The sequence below is a fragment of the Nothoprocta perdicaria genome, unplaced genomic scaffold (assembly GCF_003342845.1).
Source record: "Nothoprocta perdicaria isolate Ctin4 unplaced genomic scaffold, notPer1 scaffold_13, whole genome shotgun sequence".
Classification (NCBI taxonomy): Eukaryota; Metazoa; Chordata; class Aves; order Tinamiformes; family Tinamidae; genus Nothoprocta; species Nothoprocta perdicaria.
In genome coordinates, this window is record NW_020454427.1 from 6,016,598 (window position 1) to 6,041,626 (window position 25,029).

Here is a 25,029-nt window from a genome sequence, read left to right on the forward strand (position 1 = left end):
TATCCCTTTCTAAATTGTTTTGTTATTTTAGGTGAAAACATTTTGAAACAGATTCAGTAAACGCTTTTTGTATCTAGGGGATCAAAAGGGCAATATTTCTGTTCAGGAACAGAAATCAGAAAAAGAAAAGACTTCTAGGAGGAAATTTAATTTTTTCAAAGTTATTAAGGAGAACATTAACTGATCAAATGATGCTATGTAGGTCCAGCATAGAGCTGGAAGGAAAACATGAGGCTCATTTTTAAGCTCCGGGAATGATGGTTCATAACAGAAGTACTGACACAGTAGCCGGAGTAGAAACCAGGTGTTACTACTGACATGAGGAGAAACTCATATTCTATCCACCTGTAAATACCAGACAAAGTTTACAAATAGCCTTAACGATATATCTTTATATATCCAAATCCTTGTACATTTTAGCCCATACCTTATACCCATTCCCAGCACATGCAGTGCAAAAATATTGGTAGTTTGTGATATGTTCACATGTATCAGGAAAGTATCTTCAATCTTTAAATTAAGCCCACATTTCTTATTGAGGTCCATCAATACACAGTCTTTGATGGCCTTCCATTTTTGCTTCCTAGCAGGGTAGATAGCAGATCAGCATGACCACACACAGCAGATTCTTTTAACATATTGTGCCTTTAAATTTCAAATAGACACATTAGATGAGGYGGTGTTACTCTTCTTGGTTCTTCTGATCCACTGTTTTTTCATAGCTCATGTTATGCTTCACCTTGTCCAGGTGTTGGAACATTATGGTCTGAAATCACAAATGAAACGAAATTATCTTAGACCTGTGGATCTATCAAACTCTCTGTCTATTGGTCAACTTTAAAGTCAGCACTCCACAGCATTTTATGTGTGAAACAAAACTCATGCACAGCACGGAAGTGATATATTTATTTCAAAGTGCGTACTACTTTGCACGCTTTCATCATAATCAGATCATTTTTACTCTTTGATCCCCATGTTTTTTATTTTATCCGCTTGCTGTATCTGTATTTACAATTAGATTAGAAGATCCTTGAGGGAAGGTGAGTATCTTTTGTTATATGCTTGTACCTAACAGTAGGCCATTGAGAGCTCAGTACCGTCGTGAAAGAAATAAAATATAATACGATACAAGACATGGGAAATTAAACACCAATATCAAAGGCCTCTTTTTAATTAAGGCAGAGATAATGAAGTGAGCTATATCTCGCATCTGTATCTCATTGGAACTAGTTACTGTGCTGTACCACATCTCCTGCATACAGCAACGACCAGCAAAAAATCAGGCGGTAAGGAACAGACTTTTCCAGGGCCCTGAAGGCCACACTCTGATTGTCTCCTGCAATGCTTAATACAGGCTTATTTTCAGGATAACATCAGAAATAATAATGAGACTCCCTGTAATCAAGAAAGTGCAGCACCCAAAATAGGTTACTCAAGAGCAGGTTATTTCCATAGTGTTAGGCTGAACTGAGTTCTTCAAACAGGAAGAAAAAGCTGCTTCAAGACAGCCTGGCTACATGAACAGCTTTTATATATGTTACCATTAAAAACTGAGACATGAATTCATTTTTATTGGTTTAGTTGAACTCTCTCTCTGCAGTGAGTGCAAATCCAATCTCTATTTCACAGGCCAAAATATAGGTGTGAGTATCCATTAGTGGAACAAAAGGATCATTATATACTATACTTAAATCTCATGAGTCYAGAGGAAAAATATATGCTTAGCCCACGTATGCAATTTAAAATAAGGATAATTAAAATGATGTGTTGGAGGGAATATGATTGGTTCCCTTATTGTCAATGGAAATGTTGAAAAAGAACGAGATATTCAAATTCAGAGTCTAAATTCATTTCCTTCTCATTGGCAATAGAGTCCAAAAGTAAGAAAGGAGCATAAACTTATTACTTGGAGGCACTGTAACATGGTAAAATCAAGCAAGTAATCCACAGTTTGTCCTGTTTTATGAACAAAAACTTACGGGGCCTTCTTTAGTGAACCAAAAACCTAAAAAGTGCAAATGCAAGCTAGATACTTGCCACCATATGACTTCAGTGGGGAGAATGGTTTGAAATGAAGGTAAATCTAGAAGATTCCCATTGCCATATCTCATCTCTGTTTTAGGGCAGGGATTATAGCCTTCCAATATGCAGAAAGGCAAAATTCATCCACTGTCTAAAATGCAAAGGACCACAAAAATATGAAAAGAAAGAAAAATGAGCATTTAAAGTCCCAATTTATGCATGTTTTCTCATGAGGCTTATTATGAAATTATATTTTATGTCCCCTTCTTATTTTATTTTCTCTTTACATTGTTATCTGTCCTGAATATAGCTAACATAGTAGTTTAGAAAATATAAAGATTTAGACATAATAGAAAATCTAGAGAGAGAAGAAAGGTGCCTCAATGCCGAATGTCCTAGATGGAGTCTAGATGAATAATCCATAATTGATTTTATCTAGTCCCAGATTTTGTTTATAGGACTTTTTTTTCTATATCTGTCAGCAATTAGAGAAATAAAAATTGATGACTTCCCTATATCTCATTAATTCCATGTATCACATTACTCAGAAACTATTTTAACAGCATAACTAAACAGAAATTTCTCTTTGAAATTACATGAAAATAAGACATATTCAAAGTGGGTTATTAGATCATTCCTAGTTGAAAATGAGTCCAGACAACTAAATAACCAAGAGTACAAAGTATTAATAATGAAATATAAAAAAAAGTATAATTGCATTTTGGATGGTATCCTTTCAAATAAGAGACTATATCAGATGTCGGAAATATGTATTTGCATTAAAAAGTACAAAGATAGAATATGAGATAATGAACAATGAGATTTCCTATTTCAGATTTAACTATTTCACGATAGGATCAAAACTTGTGTGCAATTAATTTAAACATGAATATTTTCAAGTCAACTCACCATTACAGATCTGGAGTTTAACCCAAGGAAATWAATGTTTTTCACAAATATTTCTAGGCACAGCAATCAATGTTCTGTTGAAACTAGTTTGAAGATGGTGATTTCTACCTAAGTACTTGCTTGTGAGCAGAAGAAAATGTAGAAAGAAAGAAACAAACAAAAAAGAAAACCAAGGAAATTCAAGAAATACACATTTACACATTGTGCAAACTTAATACAGAATATCCAGTGTAATAAAATTATGTAAAAAAGTTTTAATAAGAAAAATATTCCATTTATTACTTTTCTAAATACTTTTAATCAGATAAAATGTATTTATCATTTAAAACGTCAAACAATTTTTCAACACATGTTGAAACTATACTAACTATAATAAAACTATTATATGAGCTCATCTATATTAACTTCTTTCAGTAATAATGTAACTGCGAYTTCGGCATCATTTTTTAACATCTAAATATCTAATATATTTTCTGTATACTTTGGATATACCAAATATTTTTCTCTTACTACTCACTCAGCTCTTGTACCAGATGATTGCAACATTGCTTTCCATCCRTCAGAACCAGAAACATTGTAGAATAGTGAAGACAAAGAAGATGATACAAATTCCTAGAAAGTTAAACATTTTTTTCTTCTTCTACTTCAATATCACATCTTTGCCAGTACACATTTGATCCAGAAGGGCATATTTCAAGCATAGGCAACAAAAAGAAATTCTCTTTTCGTTGCAGAAATTTGCTTGGGAAAAAAAAAAGAGAGAATGAGAATCTAAATTTATTTGGTAAAATTTTTTATAAATGAGGAAGACACTTTCAAAGTGTCTCATATGTTTTCAAAAAGTACAAATGGTGATTAAGCGCCAAACACTCTTTTATATCAATATACTTAAACATATACTTAAACATATAAGATCATACATTTCATACCCATATCAATATACTTAAACATATAAGTATATGTTTAAGTATATTGATATGGGTATGAAATGTATGATCTTTTGCCTTTCAGTCTTGGGTGCAACTCAATGCCAGTTGAGGTTTGTTTAAGAAACAGCTATATAGTAAATGCTGAAATATAACTGATAGTGCTGAAATATAACTGATAGTGTTGGCAATCTCTCAGATAAGTTGAAGACAAATTTATCATGACAATCTGAGCCATTTTTGCAGAATTTGATTTCTTTAGAGAGAAAACTACACACAATAGCTTAGAAACATGTTGCAGAGACATATGTCATAACGTATTTGTATGAGATAATGGTAAATTTGTGATCTGCCTTAGGTAAGCAGTGGCACATAGCTCTACCAGCTGGAAAGCAGAGAATCACTTGGTGTTACAACCCTTTTCTCCATGGAAGGTATAATATGTTTTGAATTATTTTTTTYTCTCTCTCTCTTTGTGGAATGGCTAAATTGCCTTGCATGTCCAAATGCTCTAGCAAGCCTCTAAGGAGGAAAAGTCTGTGTGCTCCTGTCTCCACTCCGAACTGCTTACTTCGAGATGACCATACAGGCRTGACAATAAAGATAGGCAGCCCTTTAAACTACTGGCAATGAATGTCACTCTTTTGACAATTGCTAAGGAATGGAGACTGAGATGTTTCCTTCTATGGAGTAGCACTTCATTTCAGAAATCAGTCACAATTCCAAGTTCATTCCACRTATGCAAATTAGTATCTACTGGTGCTGTCCTTACTCTGCGAGTTTGCATAGTATGTTTATTTCCATTTAGGAAATAAAGGGTTTAGGCTCCCTTGCATGGTGATCTTCCTTATCCGTGAGCAATTTAAAGGGACTTTAAAGGATCAAGGGACTTTAAAGGATCAAGAAACATGTAGGTAGGTTTTCAATTTGTCTTTGAATTAGTTTTGAAAAATGCTATACAAGTAGTGTATAGTGACAGGTTCCTAGAGTCTGATGTAGTATTCAATATTTAGGTGGTCAACTGCACTGAATTACTGTCCCTGTAAAGAATAAAGAAAAGAGGGAAAAAAGCAAAAAGAGAAGAACTTTTGGTTTTGACCCAAAATATGTCTGATACTAAAAGAAAATTAATGAATAGATATGAATAAAAGTAGCAAAAAAATACAGGAGCAGCTATGGTTGGAAAGCAATGTGGTCAAGGAGTGGTTGCTGTGGTTTCTTGGCAATGAAAATAACCTCAAGACAGGAAAAATTCAATTCTGTCTCTTAAACTGTTGGCCTTATGCTTTCTGAACAAAAGGGAATTGAAGGCTGGAGATTACCTGTGCAGAGAGAGAAATCCTTAAAAAAAGTCTAGATTGTGGCCCCGTTATTGCAGCAGTTGCTAAAGAGATATTACAGTAGTTCCAGCAGCTTTAACAGTAGATGTGGCCAAATTTCAGGTTCCATTCTAGGCACTCAAGGAAATGTCACTCTTCTCATGCCACTATCATAGAAATAATCAGAGTCTTCTCCTGTCCTGTTTAATGCTATATTTATGTTATATAGCATGCAGAGAAGGAATCCTAATTTCTCTCTTTGCTAATGTGATGATACAGGCCCTTAGACAAGAATACTTATAATGACTTTGGGCTAATGCAGGAGAACTAATTTTAAAGAAGCTTAATATATATCTTARATTGCAAGTCTACAGGGGTATATTTTCATCAGTTTAATGCCCAACATAATGTCTGTCTTGTTATACGAATCTTGAGACCCTTAAAGGAGAAAAAACGAGTGCACCTTTACCAAATGGAAAATACTGGACAYAGAAATACTGAAATAGCATTTAGAAAGTCTGTTGGAAGTAATGAAGGTCTCTATRTATTGCCAGCTGTACATTCATGCTGGCAGAGCTGGGAATAGGAAAGAGTGGGATTCCTTATGGCTAAGCTGTCAAGGAGAAGAAGAAAAAAGTTATCCATATACTAAAACCCTAAATAGCCATTTAGACAGATGGAAGAGAAGTGTGTTTCTAACACTGAAACTAGAAAGGAGAGTCCTACACTCTGTTCTGATGACAAACTTGCTTGGTGGTAACATCTAGAGAAATTTTATGAATACAAACAGCATAGAAGGCAACTCAAGCAGCACTCACAAACATGTGGCTGTAAACCTAAAAAATATGCATCATTTTTTGAATAAATATCCTTCATATTACACTTATATATTAGAGTGTATTAGTCAAAGTTTTGAGAGAACTAAAAGTATTATTCAAAACTAAATGCATTGAAAATAAAAAAGAATGTTCATATCATTTATTTTTATTTAAGAGAAAATAAGTTTCTCCTTTTCTAAAATTCCTTTGTTCTGGGCTTTTTTTTTTTTTTTTCTTTTTCACTTTCTTTCAGAAAAACTTCACTTCTTTTTGTCAGTTGATGTCATCATGCAACACAGTCACAAACACATTTAGGTAAGTTGTTTGACCATGTCTGCAATTAGGCATCCCGTCTTCGTGTATTTCTCAAATACAAAGAGTGCAACAAACTCAATAACCATGTATCACAGCTAGCAAACTGGGAAGGAGAGCTACAATTTAATTCAGTTAATGAGTAATTTTGGTCCAAGAAACAAGGACAAGGTTGAAGAGAAATAACGTGGGGCAGCGTATTAATGGCACATCTTGTGCACAACATAAAGCATGGGATGAGTCAATGATTTAGTAGGTATTGATATGCAAACCAAACAAGTCCTCCTTTCTAAGCTAAGATCTGCTGTTTCCTCCTTAGTTTTGTTCCTCATTAAAAAAAAAAAAATTCTTCCTGATTGCAGCCACCAGGCTGTTTTGCTCACAYCATTTTTTATTTCATTGTCAATAGCTGCCAGGTTCCAAACAGCCAAAACCACTATTTTTATTGACCACCTCTTCTGTATTGCTGGGATGGACATGAGTCCATGAGGTAATAGTGGGATTCGGGACAGCAACCCAGCCTGACCTAGCCTAGCCTTTCTGTGGGGCCCAGACCCATCCTGATCATTTACACTCATTTGTAAAAAGTAGAAGTAAAAAAGTACACACTGAGTTGCAAGTGACACTGAGATTTTAATAATAAAGTGATTGTAGTACATCTATTGAGGATGGGAATATGAAAGAGCACTTTCTGGAGAGAATGCAGGGATTTTCATCTTTTGTGTCATGCTAAAGAAGAATAGCTGCCCTTTCCAACTTCACAAAGCATCTTGATTTCCCTCTTGCTGTTTGGTTATGCTCTTTATAATTCTAGTCTTCAACCTGTTTTTAAGAGCTGAAGATATGTATGTCTTCAAGTACTGTACAGAAGCCTCAGGATAGACAGAAAATTATCTTCATGTCTCTTCACATGTGTTTCAAAGAGACATGACTTTCCATTATATTATTTATAGTCAAGAGACTTGTATGACTCACAGCATCAAAAATTTTGTGTAAAAAAATAACACAGAAGAGTGATACGTGAGTAAGAGTACATAAATGAATGATGTTGTGCTAGTTAAATCTCAGCCTGATGCCATCAACATGCTACAATTTGCATAAGGTAAAGGGGTTCAGAATAAAATACATTGGTATGAAAATTCTTATTTTCTTCTCTCAATTACCATTCTACTATTCATTCTCATAGAAAATTTTATAAGATTGTATGGAGGTACAAAAAAAACAGAGAATATATATTGTCTTCCATATCTGCCATTATTGTATTCTTCTTTGAGCCTATTTTACTTCTATATTAAAGTATAATTACACCAATAGTTTTGTATGCAAACACTGGAGCCACTGAACTGAAGAGTATAAGGCCATGAACTARTTTAATACTATTTGCATTAAAGCACAATTCCCTTTCCTAAGATTGCCACTAGGATGAATACTAAGCACTCCCAAAACTAAGTATTTTATTTTGAGCTTATTTTTCCTTATTCTCAAGATCTTCTATTAGTGTCTAAAATTAGAGCCTACTTACCAATTAAATTACTAAAATTTGCCTACAATTACTTTAATGGTTAACTGTATGATATTGGAGGTTATCAGATACTCACAGTATCTTGTACAACTTCATATGGATCAACAAAAAGGTAGGTAGATTTTGAGTTCTKGGCCAAAGAGATATTTTATCTCATAACTCAATTTCATCAATTGGCCATAAATTTAGTAACTGGCAATGCTGAGTGACAGCAGTCCAGAGAAACATGTGCTCTGCAGCATCTGCTAGTTGTACAGAGGACCCAGAATTAGAGGTCAATTTCTTATCTTCTTCAACTTGATTTTCATGTGTGTTTCTCAAACATACACAAAAGAATATGTTATCATCCAGATCAAGGCAAACAGCCTTGGCCTTTGCACAGAGAATGTGCCTAGGATTGCGATCTTCTTTTTGAGCACTCCTGTGTGTCAAGCAAATTTATCTCAGTGAGTGGGCCAAGAACTGTTCACACAGAATTCATCACAGTCACCACTGAGTAGAATTTGACTGACATGATAAAGTTCTGGTACTAACCTTATCTTGAATCAGCAATGATCTAGAAAGTACCCCAAACTCCAGGTAAATCCTAGTTGGCTTTAATAAAATAGCATTATATGTATTACAAATATTTCCTGGACCTCGAGATTCTAAGAAAAACAACAATGGCAGGTTCTAAATTTGCTTTTGATCTGTGCCAAAATACAGTTTCTTTATATTCTCCCTCCCTCCAATAATAATAATAATAATAACAATAACAATAATAAAAAACTTCCTTAGTTTTAATATTTAGTCTCACAAATGGACAGGGCAGAATCTATCTGGATTCAGATCTGTCTACCATTCTGTTAGGTTCCTGACTCTATCCCAAGATTCTCTCTGTTTACTGGTGTTGTTCTTTCTGCAAATTAGTTCATAAACACTTGATTGAATCTTGATTGTTAACATTGGCAATGAAGTTCTTGTCCCTCTGCAGGGAAAGACTTTGTTGTCCACTGCAAGGGCAACAGTGTCAGAAGAAGACAGTGGGAGTTCCTCGTCCAGCTTGACTTGCAGCACAAGGACGGTTATAAGGCACCATTTTACTACATGGAAAGAGGATGTATAAATTCCTTCAAGCAGAGATTAGAACTGAATGTAAGTCTGCATGTTCCAGGGAGAGCCTTTAATAGGTTAGGTAAAGGAAAAGAGTACTGTGGATTTCTCTGTTCTTGCTATTCAAAACTTTATAATTGAGCTAATATTCTGCTTCTTTTTTAGCCAAAGATGTTTTTTTTTTCTTAGTATTTATTTGTATCAGTTCAAATCTTGTTTGTTTTGTATGAAAGTGGGAAATGAAGTTAGCCCTTTTTTGCTCTAGACCTGAAAACTAAGATGTKGCTTCAACTCCAGGAGCAACCACAAGTTTGTTAAGTAACCCTAGATAAGTCATTTGATCCCTAAGTTTCCATTTTCTCCCCTGTAAAGTACATATAAAATACTACTCTAGCTCCCCAAAGAGTTACGAGAAGAGCTGTGAGATTTTCTCACTAAGACGGTCATATAAAAACTGATTCATTTTCTGTGATCACTCTTCTGGAAGCGAGTCTGGTACTGGAATGTTGGCAGAAAGTAATCGTCAAAGGGGAACAGGCTTGGAGAACATTCATTTTAAAACTAAGCTAATAACCGCAGATTCATTGTTTGCTACTCATTTCACTCCCACATTTTTCTGATTGTACAGTGTAGTCTGTACAAATCTGTTCATATTGGTGGAAGGTCACTGAGTGTTTGTGCCAAACTGGTCCTTGTCTAGAGATCCATTTTCCCTGGATTACAGTACTTTTCCATCGTCTTCAGAATCTGATTAACTGGTAATAGTTTTTACTCATGTACAAGGGTTCCTTTCTTATTTATAAGGTTTAGTTTTAGTTTCTGATACATAGTTTACTACCTTAAATTACATGAAAGTAAATAATAGAAAAAATAATTACTATTTTCACATCACAGCATATTTTGTACCCATTAAAAATTGTCCTTTGTAATTAAAAACTACCTTATAGAACACTAACAATAACTTGCAGCAAGTAATTAATTATAAGCTCTTTCTTATAAAATGCCTGTCTGACTTTTTCTTTTTTTTAAAAAGGGATCAAAGATACTAATAGGGTTGTATCAATCAATTCAGCACATATTTTGGACTGAATTAAATATCGACTGATTCTGTGATCCTGCTAGAAGACTTTTATACTAATTTTAACAGAAAAAAAAAGAAAATCACATTTGGGATAAATATTTATAAAAATACACGTTTAATGAAGAAATGTAGGTATTAGTTAAATGGCCTTTCAGATCAATTTTAGAGCATCTAAGCATAGCAGATATGCTAAAATAATAACATACAGTAAAATAACATTGCCTTCTTTTATATATATGTATAGACTTACATGTTTATACATCTATATAGAGAGAGAGAGACAATGTAATGTCTTTTAGAATCAGGTCTTTTCTCCTTACACAACCTAACTTTCAGCTATTCTACTGAAGGAAACACATTCCAAATAAGAAATAAGTAATTATTTGGGCTTTAAATGAGTACTTTGTTTTCTATGAATAAATTTGCACAAGTGAATGTAATGCTTTTTTTTTTTTTTTTTCAGTCTAGATGATTACTGCAGTTCAATACGCTTGGAAATGGGTACCTTCTTGGATGCTAAAAATCTGAAATTGATTTATTCCTTAAATGGGAAAGCTTACTGCTAAATGGAATACCAYTTTTTCCTGCAACGGTAGTGTAACTTCTAATGTGATGAATAGGCTTTCAGTATTTAAGCTGATTACTCAATTTAACAGAAAACTATACATTTAATGAGACATTGAACAACAATGCTCAACAAAAAAAAAATCAATTTCTTCCACTTCTTCCACTTTATGACAAATGTCCTACAGGTAGAAAATAAGTATCAAGTTCTCCTTTAGGTATGCAGTGCTGATCGCTTTGTCATACTAGGAATCAATTCAGTAAATTTGAAATTTTCTGCCCTTATGTAACCATATGACTCGTGGTAATGTAGGTCTTTGTGTACAAGGGAACACAAAGAATAAGGATAGATAAACTCACCGATTGCACTATTAATAAGGATTTGAAAGAGTTAAAAAAATTGCATAAAGATTTTTTTGCAAATTTTCTCTGGGTGCTAAACTTTCTCCTGCTAACAGCTAGGCCTGTGGAAAACTTCCCTCAGATCTAGCTGAAGAAGTTGAAAATGTTATGACCTCCCAAAATTAACACCAGCCACTTTTGGAAGCTTCAGTCCACGGAAGACAGCAGGTGCAATGAAACACGTGAGTTTTCTTTAATGAGCCTTGGTGCAAAGTCAGTCATGTTAAGGCAGGCTGTTGGTTTAAGGTGATATGGCTAACTTGTTACTAAAATGAACCTGAACTATTCTCACATTCTCTCTTGCTTTGTGGGGAATAACCTCACTGAAAGAAGGGTGCTAAAGTTTTTTCATCTTACGGATCAAAGGGAAGACTCCAGACCCCAGAACTATCATATCTTCTAACTGAGTATAAAGAACAGCTGCTGATAAGCACAGTGGTGTTTCTGAGGATGATGTTTATTCTCTGTTGCTTGTCATTCTCTATTTTTTAAAGGCTGAATCTTCTAGCCTGTAGGAAAAGAGTCTCCTATTTATGTCACACAGAAATGTTCTCAAGAGGAATTCTGACCTTTTCTGTATGCACTATCCAGAAAACAGTCAAAATAACAAATACACACAGAGAAGTGAAAGAACAGTTTATAAGAAAAAGGAGAGAGACACGTTCACAGCAAATTTTCTTTGCAATTACTAATTTAGCCGTTTCTCTACCTGTTCTGGCTGCTGCAAACAGGCTGGTTTCTGTTGTTATCAATATGATTAAACCTAGGCAGGTCTCCTTTTCTCTCCTTCTCCCTGTGCGCTTCACAGCCTGCCAGGAATGGTGGTACCTAGCAGGAACCCAAGATTAATTGCTGCTTCACATACTGGGAATGTCTGTCACCTTCTCCTCCCTTCTAATAAATATATCTTTCTTGATTTGGTTTGGTTTTGCTTTTTTCGCTTGTTTAACAAGGTCACTGGCAATGACCTCGTCACAAACCACTGGCTGTTTAACTACCTCCTCATTCTATCTAAAWACATTTTCTGTGACGACGCTATTTTAACATCTCACTTTAAGACCCATTTATTCAGTTGTATTATAAGTCTTTCTGAGATAAAGTTCTCTTGGGTTTTCTTCCACTTAGCACAGCCCAGGTCTCAGCATTGCCAACCTTAGCAGAGGTACCTGATTATCCTCCTGGTGAGCTCAAGGTTGAGTATCTTAACCTTGGAGTGTGGAGCACTGCATACCTCTATATCTTTTCCACCTCTAAGTCAAGGAGAGGAGTTTGAACCTCCTTGCAGAAGATAAAAGATCATTGTTTAAATTCAGAAAGATCTGTATTTTCTTATCTCACTGAGATCAATTTGATCTTTAGTTGCTACAATTTCTATTGGCTTTTATAATAGCTTCTTCTTTTTATTCAGTTTCTGACTCATATGCTGTAAAAAGCAAATAAATGTCACTGACAGACAGAAACCAAGGAAAATGGAGATAAAAAAATAGGAGATAACAAATATATGCTGCATTTGTCTTTCAATTTAAAGATTTTTTAATGAACGTTGAATTTTACAGAATTCAACTGACTCTAAATATAATTCCTCCATAATAAGCATTGAAATAATAACTAGCAAGGTGAAATCATCTTCTTTGCAGAAGGTAGTAGAGTGAGCTTGTGGCTAACTTTGAAAATCCCCAATATATGGGACAAAAATGTCTTTAATCTTTCCTACAGCTCTTTGCCGCAAAGATTTTGGCGCGATCATGCATGCGAAGCTTTCGGCCATGWTAGAAAGACATTCTGTGAAATGGTTTGGTTTGCTTCCTTTCCCTCCCCATTGATTTCACAGCTTAGGTCTATAAATAATCAATGTACAGTTTGAAAACCAGATGTTAAGGGCTCAGGAATTCTGTTCAGGCATGTCATTGTTGCAAGGCAACATATCAGGATAAAACCACAAATCAGCTGTATTGTTGCTCTGTGTGCAGTCATCTACGTAAATACGAAAGCAAAGCTCCACGGGAAAGACCTCYATAAACTCAGTTTTAGTCTAAAATTCCATTATTTTATTTTAGCCCTATCACTTTATAAATAATTAATTTTCTCTTAGAATTTTCTCTAAGTTACTTTCAAAAATTCCTATATAATTTTTAAAATCATATATCTGCCCAACTGACAGTTAGAAGGTTAAAGGGTACTTTTCAGAAAGATAATGGTTTTCTTTGCAGGCTTCCTTTAATGATGAAGAATTTAAATGCAGTATTTTACTACATTTCAGATATGTGAATATCCTAAAATAGCTTTCATTTTGGAACATGAATACAACTTTTCATTGGCTCCTTGTTTCCCTATAAACTTACCCCCAGGAATATTCAARHRATTAACAGCTTTAAAATCATGTCTCATTAGAAATTAGGTGCAAGCTGAGCAGGCTAGCACCACAGTGCTAAAAGACAATTAGAATAGTCTTTTTCAAATACTTGAAGCATCAAATATAAAAAGTGTATTCAGCCAGAGTACTGAAGCACGAGCATATGCTCCAGGTGTCCAAGAGAACATTCGTAAACCAGAGAAAATCATAGTTGATTTTTCCTCAAGACCATCAATTGTCCTTAAAACAAAAACTTCTAATGTCATCTGACTTGTTCTTAAAAACATTTAAATCAGACATTTGAAAATATGGAATTTTTTGCTTGGACTTCTGGCCTTCAATCTTAAATCCTCCTCTTTGTCAGCCCTTTCCTATTTTAATTTGACAACCGTTCAGAGTTGTCAAATTCTGTTGTATTTTAGTATTGTTGTATTTTAGWATTGCAATGCACTTTGAATATGAAGGAGAATGCCTGGAAAGGTGTGAAGTCCTTAGGTCAGGCACCACATTATGAATTATTGACCAACAAAAGCAGAGTCAATACTGTGCTAAAGAAAGCAGATGTACTTTCTGCAAAGAACTGTCAGTCTTAGGACTTGATCAGGCAAAAGTAAACTCCACTTCATGCTGGAAGTCTTTTGAGTTTCTCTCCCTGAAGTTTCTGTTTGGTCCTTAGTATAAGTGTTTTACGCTAAATACTGTATATACCAATCTTTCAAAACAGATTTTACAGAACAAAAATATTCACCAACAAACTGCTACAAGTTGTGTACAAAAATGTGTTTTCCTTTAAAAGATCACAATTGATTTTTCAAAGGAAGCTCTGCATTTGCTTTGCATCATCCTTCAATTCATACTGGAAACAGCACAATGTAGCCAAGTCTTTGGTTTCTTCTCAGCTGTTTCCAAAGYGAGCCAATAACTGATGTCAAAACGCTCATTTGGCCACCACATGATGTCTGTCTTTAATTCTTCTTGGGAACCTTCCAAGCAGCTTCTCTGAGCTATTTCTGAGAAGTCATTATCACCTGTCCCAATGATTTTTAAAGGTACAAATGTCAAAGTTTCAAATGGGGAAAATATCCAACCAAGAGACATCATTATTATAGCCAACTATATCCAGTAATAGCAAAAAGCTGCATGTGTTTCACATAGATTTTGTTTGCCATTGAGAAAGAAGCAAAAATATATGCTCAAATGCAGATTGATAATATCATTACTGGAGTATTTGAAATTGGAGGTTCTTATGCTATAACATAATATGACACATTGAATATATATTCATATATATCACTATTTTATGCTCTTTATAGTGAATCTGCATTTCTATTTTTAACATATATTTATGAATATTAATAAATACATATTTATATCATARATATCAATTAACATAAAATACAAATGTAATTTATGAATCCAAAATTTTGAACCAGACTGAATAGTAATGTCTATTGTCTTTTTATCACGTCTCTTAACTCTTGAAGAAGAGAAAGGTGGGCCTCAAGGTCTTTTGTCAATCGCACAAGAGTTTCCAGCTACTTTTCAGACAGTAAAAAGAAAAAATATATTTTAGATAAGAAGGCCTAGTTCCAAGAAGCTATTTATCCAAAAAGGAAAAAAAAAAAAAACAAACTGTTGTTAAGTGCTTTGCAAGAGACAAAATATATTTATTCTTGTTTTACTTGGAGAAATATRGTAGTCCTTGTTGGCTTGACAGCTTATTATTTGTGTTTTTCTCTTCTAAATTCTGTGCATCTTGGTTACATCTTGGTTGGGTCTAAATGTTATAAATAAGACCCATGGAAAATCTCTCTTATGTGTGGCAAGACAGAAATAGACAAAGAATAAAATCACTGAAGATAATTAAACAAGAAAACATGAATGTAAGTTACTACAGATTTTCTGCTATGTCACAAAAATAAAAATGAGAAACTTCCTATTTTGGACATCAACATTCTGAGAAAAAAACAATTTTAATTTTCTATTGACTTCCACTGTTGATAGTTTGAGGCTTTTTGCTTCTTATTTATTTATTTTCCTTTTGTTGTTCAATTGTCCAATTTTGGATCTTTAAGAGTAAAAAGAAAAAAAAAATAGAGTGGAATAAAGACCTCCATACTGTAAGTTTTGGAAATCCTATATGTTTTCACTAATGAAATTTGCAAGTTCATTGCTCCAGACCCCCAGTAAATTCCCCCAGGATTTTGTTCCAATGGCCTATTTTCCTCTCCTTGTAGAGTTTACTAGGTTTRAAGACCTATATCTCCAGTGGATATAAGCTCTGCTTTGCTTTCCTGCTCATATGTGAAACTATCAGCAGCAGAGTGTTTATAAGCCCCAAGTCTGTAAGTTTCTGAGAAATAGGATTTTTTTCGTTTCTCCTCTGCTTCAGAAAATATTATGGGTTATRTGTACCATGTTTCTGAAGTACCTCATTCAGACCCAAGTTTAAGTGTCTAAGTGCAAAAGAAAGAGAAAATTTCCTAAGTATCCCTCTTCAGTTTTCAGCTGTCTTTTTAGCTTGGACTGTTGTGAATCTTATACCTTAATCATTCACAAAATTCACATACTGCCTGGACATCTAGGTTATGAATTACGTTTCTAAAAATGGGTGCTAGGTTGTAATTCTTAGGGATCTGGCTTGCAGATTTCACTGGAGTCTCCCAGTAAAACTAAATACAGTATTTCCATTTGCAATAGAAACTTGGATCAAAAGCAGCATAAATTTATTGTATTGCTAAACATAGATCTATGAATGTATCATTCTCTGTGGATCATTTTGCATAATCCACATTACGTAGAATCCAATTTTGAAACAGAATCTCATTTGGAAGGAAACAGTATTGCTCTGTTTATGTTCMCTTCAAATGAATTAAAATTGATTCAATTTAAAATCAGATGACACTTGACCCAACTCTCCGTACAGTCTATTAAATATGAAACCATGAAAAATATTAAAAACATCTTAAATTACCAATGCAAATAAAGCCAAAAGTTAATTTTTTGGTTTCTTAGAACTGATCTACCTTTCTAGTGATCTTATATTTTCATTTCTAASATATGGTTTCTTCTAGACACTCATTGAAATAGCCACTGAAAATATTTGCTCAGTCACTGTGGAATGTCCATTTGGAAGAGCCTCTTTGAAAATCTTTACAAACTGACATTAAAAAAAACAGYTTTGTGTAGATTCAAAAATATCTCCATAAATTTCAAACTGTATAAATAATTTTGCAAAACATATTTTTAGGAGAAATCTACAGATTCATCCATTCTGCTCTGTTAAAACTTTATTTACTCCTATTTGCAGTAAAGGAAGTATATCAGTACGAGCAGAGTACAAATCCAGTGTACATATATATGCAATATGATACTTTCTCCTACTTACATGTAATATCCTGAATATTCATGMTGCATTTCTTATTGAGGATCACACAAGCTACTTTAGGTATACTAATTAATTTGAATTATTTAATTATTTTCTAAATGTCACCTTATATTTCAGAGACCAAATAACTGTTTCTATTAAACAAAATGGCATTTCAATTATTAAAAGAATTCCCATGCAATAGCAACAAATTAACTGTCCAACTTTAACTRTATGTCAAAGATACTTAAGATACAGTATGAAAACCAGAAATTATTTAGAAACTCATTTGGGTTTTAAATAAGGTGTGATTCAGTAAAAATCTAATGTCTTCTCATCTCTGAATTTCGGTGATTTCCAGCTCAGATGAAAGAGCTTCCGTCAAATTCACCTTGCAGTCATATTGATTTTGGCTTAACTTCTGTTTTATTATTTGTGATGTTCATTTTTTAAGAGGAAAAACAAGGTGCAGAAAAGCAAAACTGCCATCAAACTTCTATGCAATATATTTTACCAGACTGAMATATCGTATCATATTCTAGCAACATCATGTTCTAAATGTAAGCATGAAGACTATGAGAACTTCTCTGACAACCCATAAAATACACTTCTTCAGTGGCAGAAATCAGAAGATAAGGCCCTGGGGACAAAAGCTTCTCCAGCTGACTGCTTGGCTCCAACACTGTTTAAGACTCTTGTATGTATAGCAGAGGAAGAAAGAAACATCAGCCTGCTACTTTTGAAACAGAAAATTAGCCTATGATGGAGGAGTTGGAAAAGAGATGTTGTCTAACCTGAAACAGGGATGACTTCAACTCACAGAAGGCTTTTCAGAAAACCGCACTCTCTCATGAAGGAGGTCTCTGTAAGCAATATATTTCTTGGCCAAGCCTCTGCGCTTTTCTTTCCTGTCACATTCTGCCGAGATGAGAACATTACTGCAGAAACCCCTACACTGCCAAGAGCCAGAGGGAACTCATATTCAACCAGTCTGAGGGTCTTGAGAAGGCTGGTAGCGAAACTCAAATCTCAAGAAAGAATGTTAGAGCAGAAGACAGAGCCCAGGAATATAACCTAGCAATGCCATAAATAACATCTGAATTTCATCAAACCCAGCTGTGTTGGAAGAAAATGGCCCTTGCAATTTGGATTGTTATTGCACAGATATACCAAACAGCTATGTGGAGAGATACAGGAGAAACCTGTCCCTATTGCATTTGCATCCACTGCTGTCTCTGATCCTGCCAGACTGGTGTCTACATAGTTAGTCACTGAGTTAGATTATAACATTTTGTCAAACTGATTTCAGCTTTTATATTTGTTGTTTCTTATGAAACCCACCTCAGTGRGTTTCCAACAGCCATTGGAAGTAGTAATTACATTTATTTTAAAAGATGGATAGATTATTATGGCTTCACTCCTTTCAATTTGATGTATCATCTGTCACCAAAAGTGATCAAAAATGCTGTAACCATGACATACAGTCACAATTTTAAAGGTGCCATACAGCATTCTCAGGAAATCCAAATTGATTAAGCTAATACAGCAAAAAATACATTTACGTTATCCTGCTATTTCTTTAGTTGATGAGCTCCTGATCTTTGATTTAATTTTTGTTGCCCTGGAGTAAACCAAATAACACAGTGATTTGACTTAGGAAACGTGAAGAAAAGAATCAGATTTATTACACTTTTGGTCTTAAGGTTCTGTATTGGTTGAGCACTTTTAACATGTTGCCATTTTCAATGGATTGCTCTGACAGAAAAGGTCATAAARTTTTATTCTGGAAAATAAAGAATAATATAGAAAAGGAGAAATATAATTGTTTTGGTTGAAAGGTTCAGCAAGGTCTAGACACATTGGACAGTTGGACACTGATTTTATTTTACTAGAGGGTCGCACACTGCAGTGACAGCAAAGTCAATTCAGGACTGCAGCTGATTCAATTTCCTGTGCATTGCATGGGGGCAAAGTATCTTTTTAAAAAAGACAGTATATTTTCAATAATCTTTCAAATCATTTGTCTGTAGCAACTGCTTAGAAAGCTGACATTGAAATCCATTTGCTTATCAAAATGTTTTTTTCTCCACAGCATGCAAACCCTCATGCTGGTTATTGTAAACTTGCAATTGATTTTCCAAACAGTTGCAGAGAGCTGGGGTAAAGGGAAGGTCATGTTTTGAAGAAGAATGGATAGCTGAACAGTCTAATAAGTAAAATACACGACAGAGATTTTTTCAGACTGCAAGCTTTTCATTTTCAAGGCATGTTGAACAGTGTTTATTTCACTTCATCACAGTTTGCAATGATATCAAAGAGATTATGTCTTTAATTCAAACTAGAGGAAAAATAAAATATTTTTTAGTTTTGCAAAGCTGACTATTCATTTTACAACTGGATGACAAGAATTTTTTCTTTTTTTTTTTTTTTCTACTTTTTTCCTTTGATAGAGGCACTTTTCCTGCTATTTGGAAAAGGAAAAATAGCAAGATGCTTATCTCTCAATACTAAAAAAATACTTTCCCTTACACATCTAAGTTTTCATTCCAGATAGATGAAGGAAATATCTACCTATGGGCATTTAGTATGACAGGAACTCAAGAGTTCAGAGCTACATATCTATGCTTCCTATGTTTCGTCAGCATATCAGGAAAGTTAGTATTCTTAAAATGACTGCACAAGGGAAAGTGGAAAGTAAGTTAGAAGTAAGTAAGAAAGTTTCCATTTTAGAGTAATTGATCTATTATTCTATTTACAGTTAGCTTTACATGAAATCATCAGTTTGAAGATCATTCTATTACAATTCCCCAGCTAGTGCAACATTCCCATTGAAACTTTGGTATCTGAATTGAGTTTTACTACACTTTCCTTTCTCTGATCAATTTGCATACATTACTTGCTTACCAGAAAAATTCTCTCTGTTCCTACAAAAGTAAACACTTTGGAACCACTAATGCAAATAGTCGAAATGAGAATTAGTTCACCCAATGTCTGGCACACGTACTTCTGCAGGACTCAATTACTCCTGATACTATTGAAAAATATATTCTGAATCAAAAGTGTCTTATTTCTAGATTAAATTAAATACAAACTTTTTATTGACATGAAGAAAAGATACAGAGCAGAGGCTGTTTAAAGAAATCCTTTGATTTTCACTAAGACCTGGCTTGAAAGTAGTAAAGAAAGGAAGAAAGTGATTTCCTTATGTAATAAAGGGAGTGAAAGGAGTTTCTTGAAAGCACCTTGGTGATAYTGCTTTTCCTAAACCAGAAAGTGTGATTCTAGGTAGATTGGGTTTTTCCTACTGTCTAGAGCACATAGCAGCAAATACTCTCATTCTTAGACCATTCTGTCTGCTTTCTTTTCTCATTTCTCATTCTGAGTGAGCTCAGGGGATTATATATCTGTGGTTCTTGTATAAAGAATGACAAACTTGCCATTCTAGTTTTGGACATAGTTTTAAATGATGGCATGTATATGGGAATGAATATGTAGAGAATAAATACATACTAATTCATCAAGAATACTACGATAACTTATTTCCTCAATAAATTTATTCCAGCTCATGTTCATTTTAAAGAATGAAGTCTAGCAAAGAAAGCAAATTTACCAGTGTGTCAATAGAAAGCAACATAAATCAGAACATTCTCTTTCCTCATTAAGGAAGCCAAATAATGGCTTTTTCCATTAAATGGCTATTTAATGAGAAATAATCAGGCCTTTCCAACTTAAAAAAAATACAATACAATACAAAATAATACAATTTAAAAAAAAAAAAAAAAGTTGCACCTGGTAGTTTTCTCAACAATCTACAATTTTAACTKGGAGAATGTTATCCAAAGGAACTGACTGCTAGCAGGTTAAAGGGTACTTTTCAGAAAGAAAGGCAGTGATTTTCTTTACAGGCTTCCCTTAATGCTGAAAAAGTTAAATGTGGTATTTTGCTAAATTTACTATGGTTGCATATCCTATAATCTTTTTCATGTTTGGAACATGAATATTACTTTTCATTGGCTMCTTGTTTCCCTATAAACTTACCTCCCAGGAATATTCAAGTAATTAACAGCTTTAAAATCATGTCTCATTAGAAATTAGGTGCAAGCTGAGCAGGCTAGCACCACAGTGGGAGGGACATTTAAAATAGTCTTTTTCAAATACTTGAAGCATCAAATATAAAAAGTGTATTCAGCCAGAGAACTGAAACACTAGCATATGTTTAAGGCTTCCAACAGAACATTCATAAACCAGAGAAAATCATAGTTGATTTTTCCTCAAGGCCATCAATTGTCTCTAAAACAAGAACTTCTARTGTCATTTGAGTTGTTCTTAAAAACATTTAAAGTAGACATTTGAAAATATAGAATTTTGTGCTTTGACTTCTGGCCTTTGTCAGACCTTTCCTGTTTTAATCTGACAACCATTCAGAGGCTGGTGTTGTATTTTAGAATTGCAATGCACTTTGAATATGAAGGAGAAYGCCTGGAAAGGTGTGAGGTCCTTAGGTCAGGCACCGCATTATGAATTATTGACCAACAAAAGCAGAGTCAATACTGTGCTAAAGAAAGCAGRTGTACTTTCTGCAAAGAGCTGTCAGTCTTAGGACTTGATCAGGCAAAAGTAAACTCCATGCTGGAAGTCTTTYGAGTTTCTCTCTCTGAAGTTTCTGATTGGTCCTTAGTATTAGTGCTTTACGTTATATACTGTATATACCAATTTTTCAAAACAGATTTTACAGAACAAAAATATTCTCCAATAATGTACAATTTTATCTAGGAGGTTTCATCATTGACCAGGAATACATTTTGTGGCAGAGCTGGGAAAGCACAGAACAAATATTGATTTTCTTGAAATGACATGGCAAGAGTTTTTCTGACTACATGTTTAATAGGGTTCTGCAATCCCTCTTGTAGACATCCCTTGCAAGTATTGAAAAAAATATTCACTACCTACCAAATCTTTCTGGTGAGGGTTTAAAAAGAAAAGAAAGACCTGTGAACCTCAAAACACCTTCCACATCATCATAATCCTTTCCATTCTTGCGCAATTTCCTCTCAGACTAGGGTGGAAAAGCTGCTGTGCCAAAGGATTAGACCAGCACAAGTCATGCATAGAACATGGGCTACCACTGTGAGACTTGGAGGATTCTTCTTTTACATTCGCACAAAACTCTGATTTTGCCACTCTCAGTATGCAGCCCTAGGGAACTACTTACTTTGCTTATGCCTAAAGCCACCTCTGCTATTTGGACACAAATGTGTAAGGAATATTTAAAATTTTTAATGTAGAAATAACCAGGTTGTGCTTTACCTTTAAATTCTAGAGGTTGTAACTACTGCACTTCTATTAAAAATATGATAATTGTACAAGAGTGTGAAGAAAGATTGATAACAAAGTAGCTTAGGGAGCTGGATTAACCTAGGGGCTTAAACGCAGGTGCCAATCAATTTGATTAACTGTGCAAGGAAGACTACTCAGCATGAAGTTACTCCATTACAGACAATTTTCTGATGCTCTTGCCATAAAGTAAAAAGATTATTTAGCTACCAGCCTGCAGACTGGAAACCAGCTGGTTACAGCACTGAAAGTTKATTAGTTTTAAAAAATCTGAAATCATTTTTTATTAGGTGATTTGAATTCTTGACTAAGATATCCCTTCCAATTATCTCTTCTAGAACAAGGGTTTGCCCATACCCTTTCCTTYTTTTCAGTGAGTCCCATTATAAATGCTACATCTCTTGCTGTTTCTACATTTGTACTTTGTACTCAGTATGGTATAGCTTCCACCAGCTGAAAAGTCAAACACGTAGATCCCTCCAAGAGACATGACTCACTTGACAATACCACAAAGCCATAAAGTTTTCCTGTGAATATTTGTCACTGTGAAACTCCATACCTGCACAGAGACAATTAATCATAGAATCACAGAATCCTTGGAAGGTTTGGAAGGGACCTCTAGAGATCATCTAGTSCAATCTCTCTGCTCCAACAGGGACACCTCGAGCATGTGGCACAGGGCTGCGTCCAAGCAAGTTTTGAAGATCTCCAGAGAAGGAGATTCCACAACCTCTCTTGGCAACCTGTTCCAGTGCTCTCTCWCCCTCACTAATTGGCAATGAAATGCAGCTCAATACTAGGAAGACATTCTTGGACTAAAACTACTGTTTTGATCATGAAACAAGATGCAGATTTCTTCAGACTCAACTACACTGCAAATATAAGCTTCTCCATAATTACTCATAACAGCTATACTCTGTTAAGCTGGCTGTGTATATCATCAACCCTACAAAAATTAACACACATAGCCCAAAAGCAAAATTCTTGGATAATAAAGTGACAGCCTCACCACATAGCAGAACTAAAAGCCCCTGAAGGCATATTCTTATTTTTCATCTTCCTTTACTTATATATTTTCTTATTGCCATTTTCAACTAAAGCAAAGACCAACAATGGGGCAAGTTACTATTTAAATTTCAAAAGGAAATAAAATGTTAAAAATATGCACTAAAATTTTAATGTAATCAACATGATTATATATTTTTTTATCATGTCATATTATAGGTAAATTTTGATTAATATAAAATCTATACACACTCTTAAATTTTAAGGTCTTATTGAAACTCAAATATAAACCAGCTGTTTAAAACTAAAGTTTCAAGAATACTTTTATAGCACTTTAATTTGTTTATATTCTGTGATTTAGAGACTTCAAGATGAAGTATGATTTGACAAACCTGATATGTTGCTACACTACCTTTAACAGCCAAATTATGCCATTATTTCAATGCTGCAAGATATACAGAAAAAAAAAAATTCTTGTCATAGTTCATTTAAATTAAACCTTTAATGTTGATTTAGAAGACTCATTTCCATCCTGCCATTCCATCTTGCTTTTTCCAGATAAGAGCACTAAATGTAGAAATAGAAAGATGGAATAGATAGAAATAACTCTGCTCAATCAGCTGTACAAGTCTGATTTATATTGACAATAAGAAGTTTCTTTTTTTTTTTTTTTTTTTTCCTTTTCCTTGCTTCTATATATATTTATCTAGAGGACTAGGCGACTTGTTGGAATAATAACACGTTCTCATTCACTTTCTACCATATCTCTGGAGACTGGAGATAAAGTTTTTGCTTAGCTTGCTAACGAGAATTGTCTTGGTAACATCATCTAAGTCCCTCATGGGTATTTTTAGTATTTGAAGTCACCCATACTCAAGCCACAGAATTTTTATAAAGCAATTATTATTAAATGTATTATGTGTATACAGTTTGAGTGGCAATTTTAATTGCATATATGGATTAAACTATGCCACTAATATTTATGATTGCATGTAACAACAAAAATTAAGGAAATATATACCAGATCTGTTTTACATCTAGACCTAGCCTATACAACATATGCTCCACTATTTTCTAGTCTCTTTAAGCTGTCATCTGTAGCATTCTGATATAATCTTTTTATGCTAAAGGTTGAAAACTGTGTCATTATCACTGTGAATCTTATTTATATTTTTCTAATTCAGTCTTTAATGAAATCATATATTCATAGACTTATATATGAAAGAAGCTATATATTAATTGTAACGAAAGTTAAGCCAAAGAAATATAATGGATATGTTGTCAGAATTTTTTAAGTTTTCAAACCAACATACATATGGAGAATAGATCTGAAAAATGAACAAAAGTTAAGGAGAATCTTCATATTGGCTCAATGATTTTGGCTCACAATGAATATGATTGAGTCTACTGCTCATTTCCAGCTGCTAAACAGTAGTGGCCAGCAGCTAAAGATACTTTAGATACATTTCTGTTATTATTTTTCCATGTTAACTTTTGCTGCAGGGATACTATGCTGTCATAAAGAAATRGTCGGATAGTTACTACAATGGAAAATACAAATCTCCATAAGAGGGAAGAGGTTTTTCAGTCAGAAATTATTAAAAGAACTACTTAGTACTGAAAGAAGTCATAAAATAAGTAAACAAGATGATTACAACAAAATTATATGGAACCATTTTTGTGTTTTGCAATTTTAAAAGCTTGTGTTCAATGTTGTATGGTGAAATTGGACAGTCATCTGGAAGACTGCTTTTAAGAAGGTATCTAATTTTTGCAGGACTTAGGAAAACAAATGCATGGTAATTCCTTAGGCAATCTATTGTATATATCCATGTATATGCTCTTAATTCTGAGCAAAATGAAATTTAACTTTATGGAACTGAAGCCCCTTTCATGGTGACATTACCTCGCATTTACTCTCTGACAACTCATCCATGCTTTCTATTCAACACACATGCATACTASCAGAGGGCATAAATCCTTGTGAATGAGAATTATTGCTA

The 25,029-nt window shown here is 34.1% G+C and overlaps 1 long non-coding RNA gene across 1 annotated transcript; it reads right to left on the reverse strand.

Moving 5' to 3' along the window:
- Window positions 1-258: 258 nt before the first annotated feature.
- LOC112942637 lies at window positions 259-3,082 on the reverse strand. The gene is made up of 2 exons (XR_003248422.1): window positions 2,932-3,082; window positions 259-766 (listed from the first exon to the last, which is right to left on the reverse strand). It is a non-coding gene; the product is annotated as an uncharacterized LOC112942637 (long non-coding RNA).
- Between the last annotated feature and the right edge of the window lie 21,947 nt (window positions 3,083-25,029).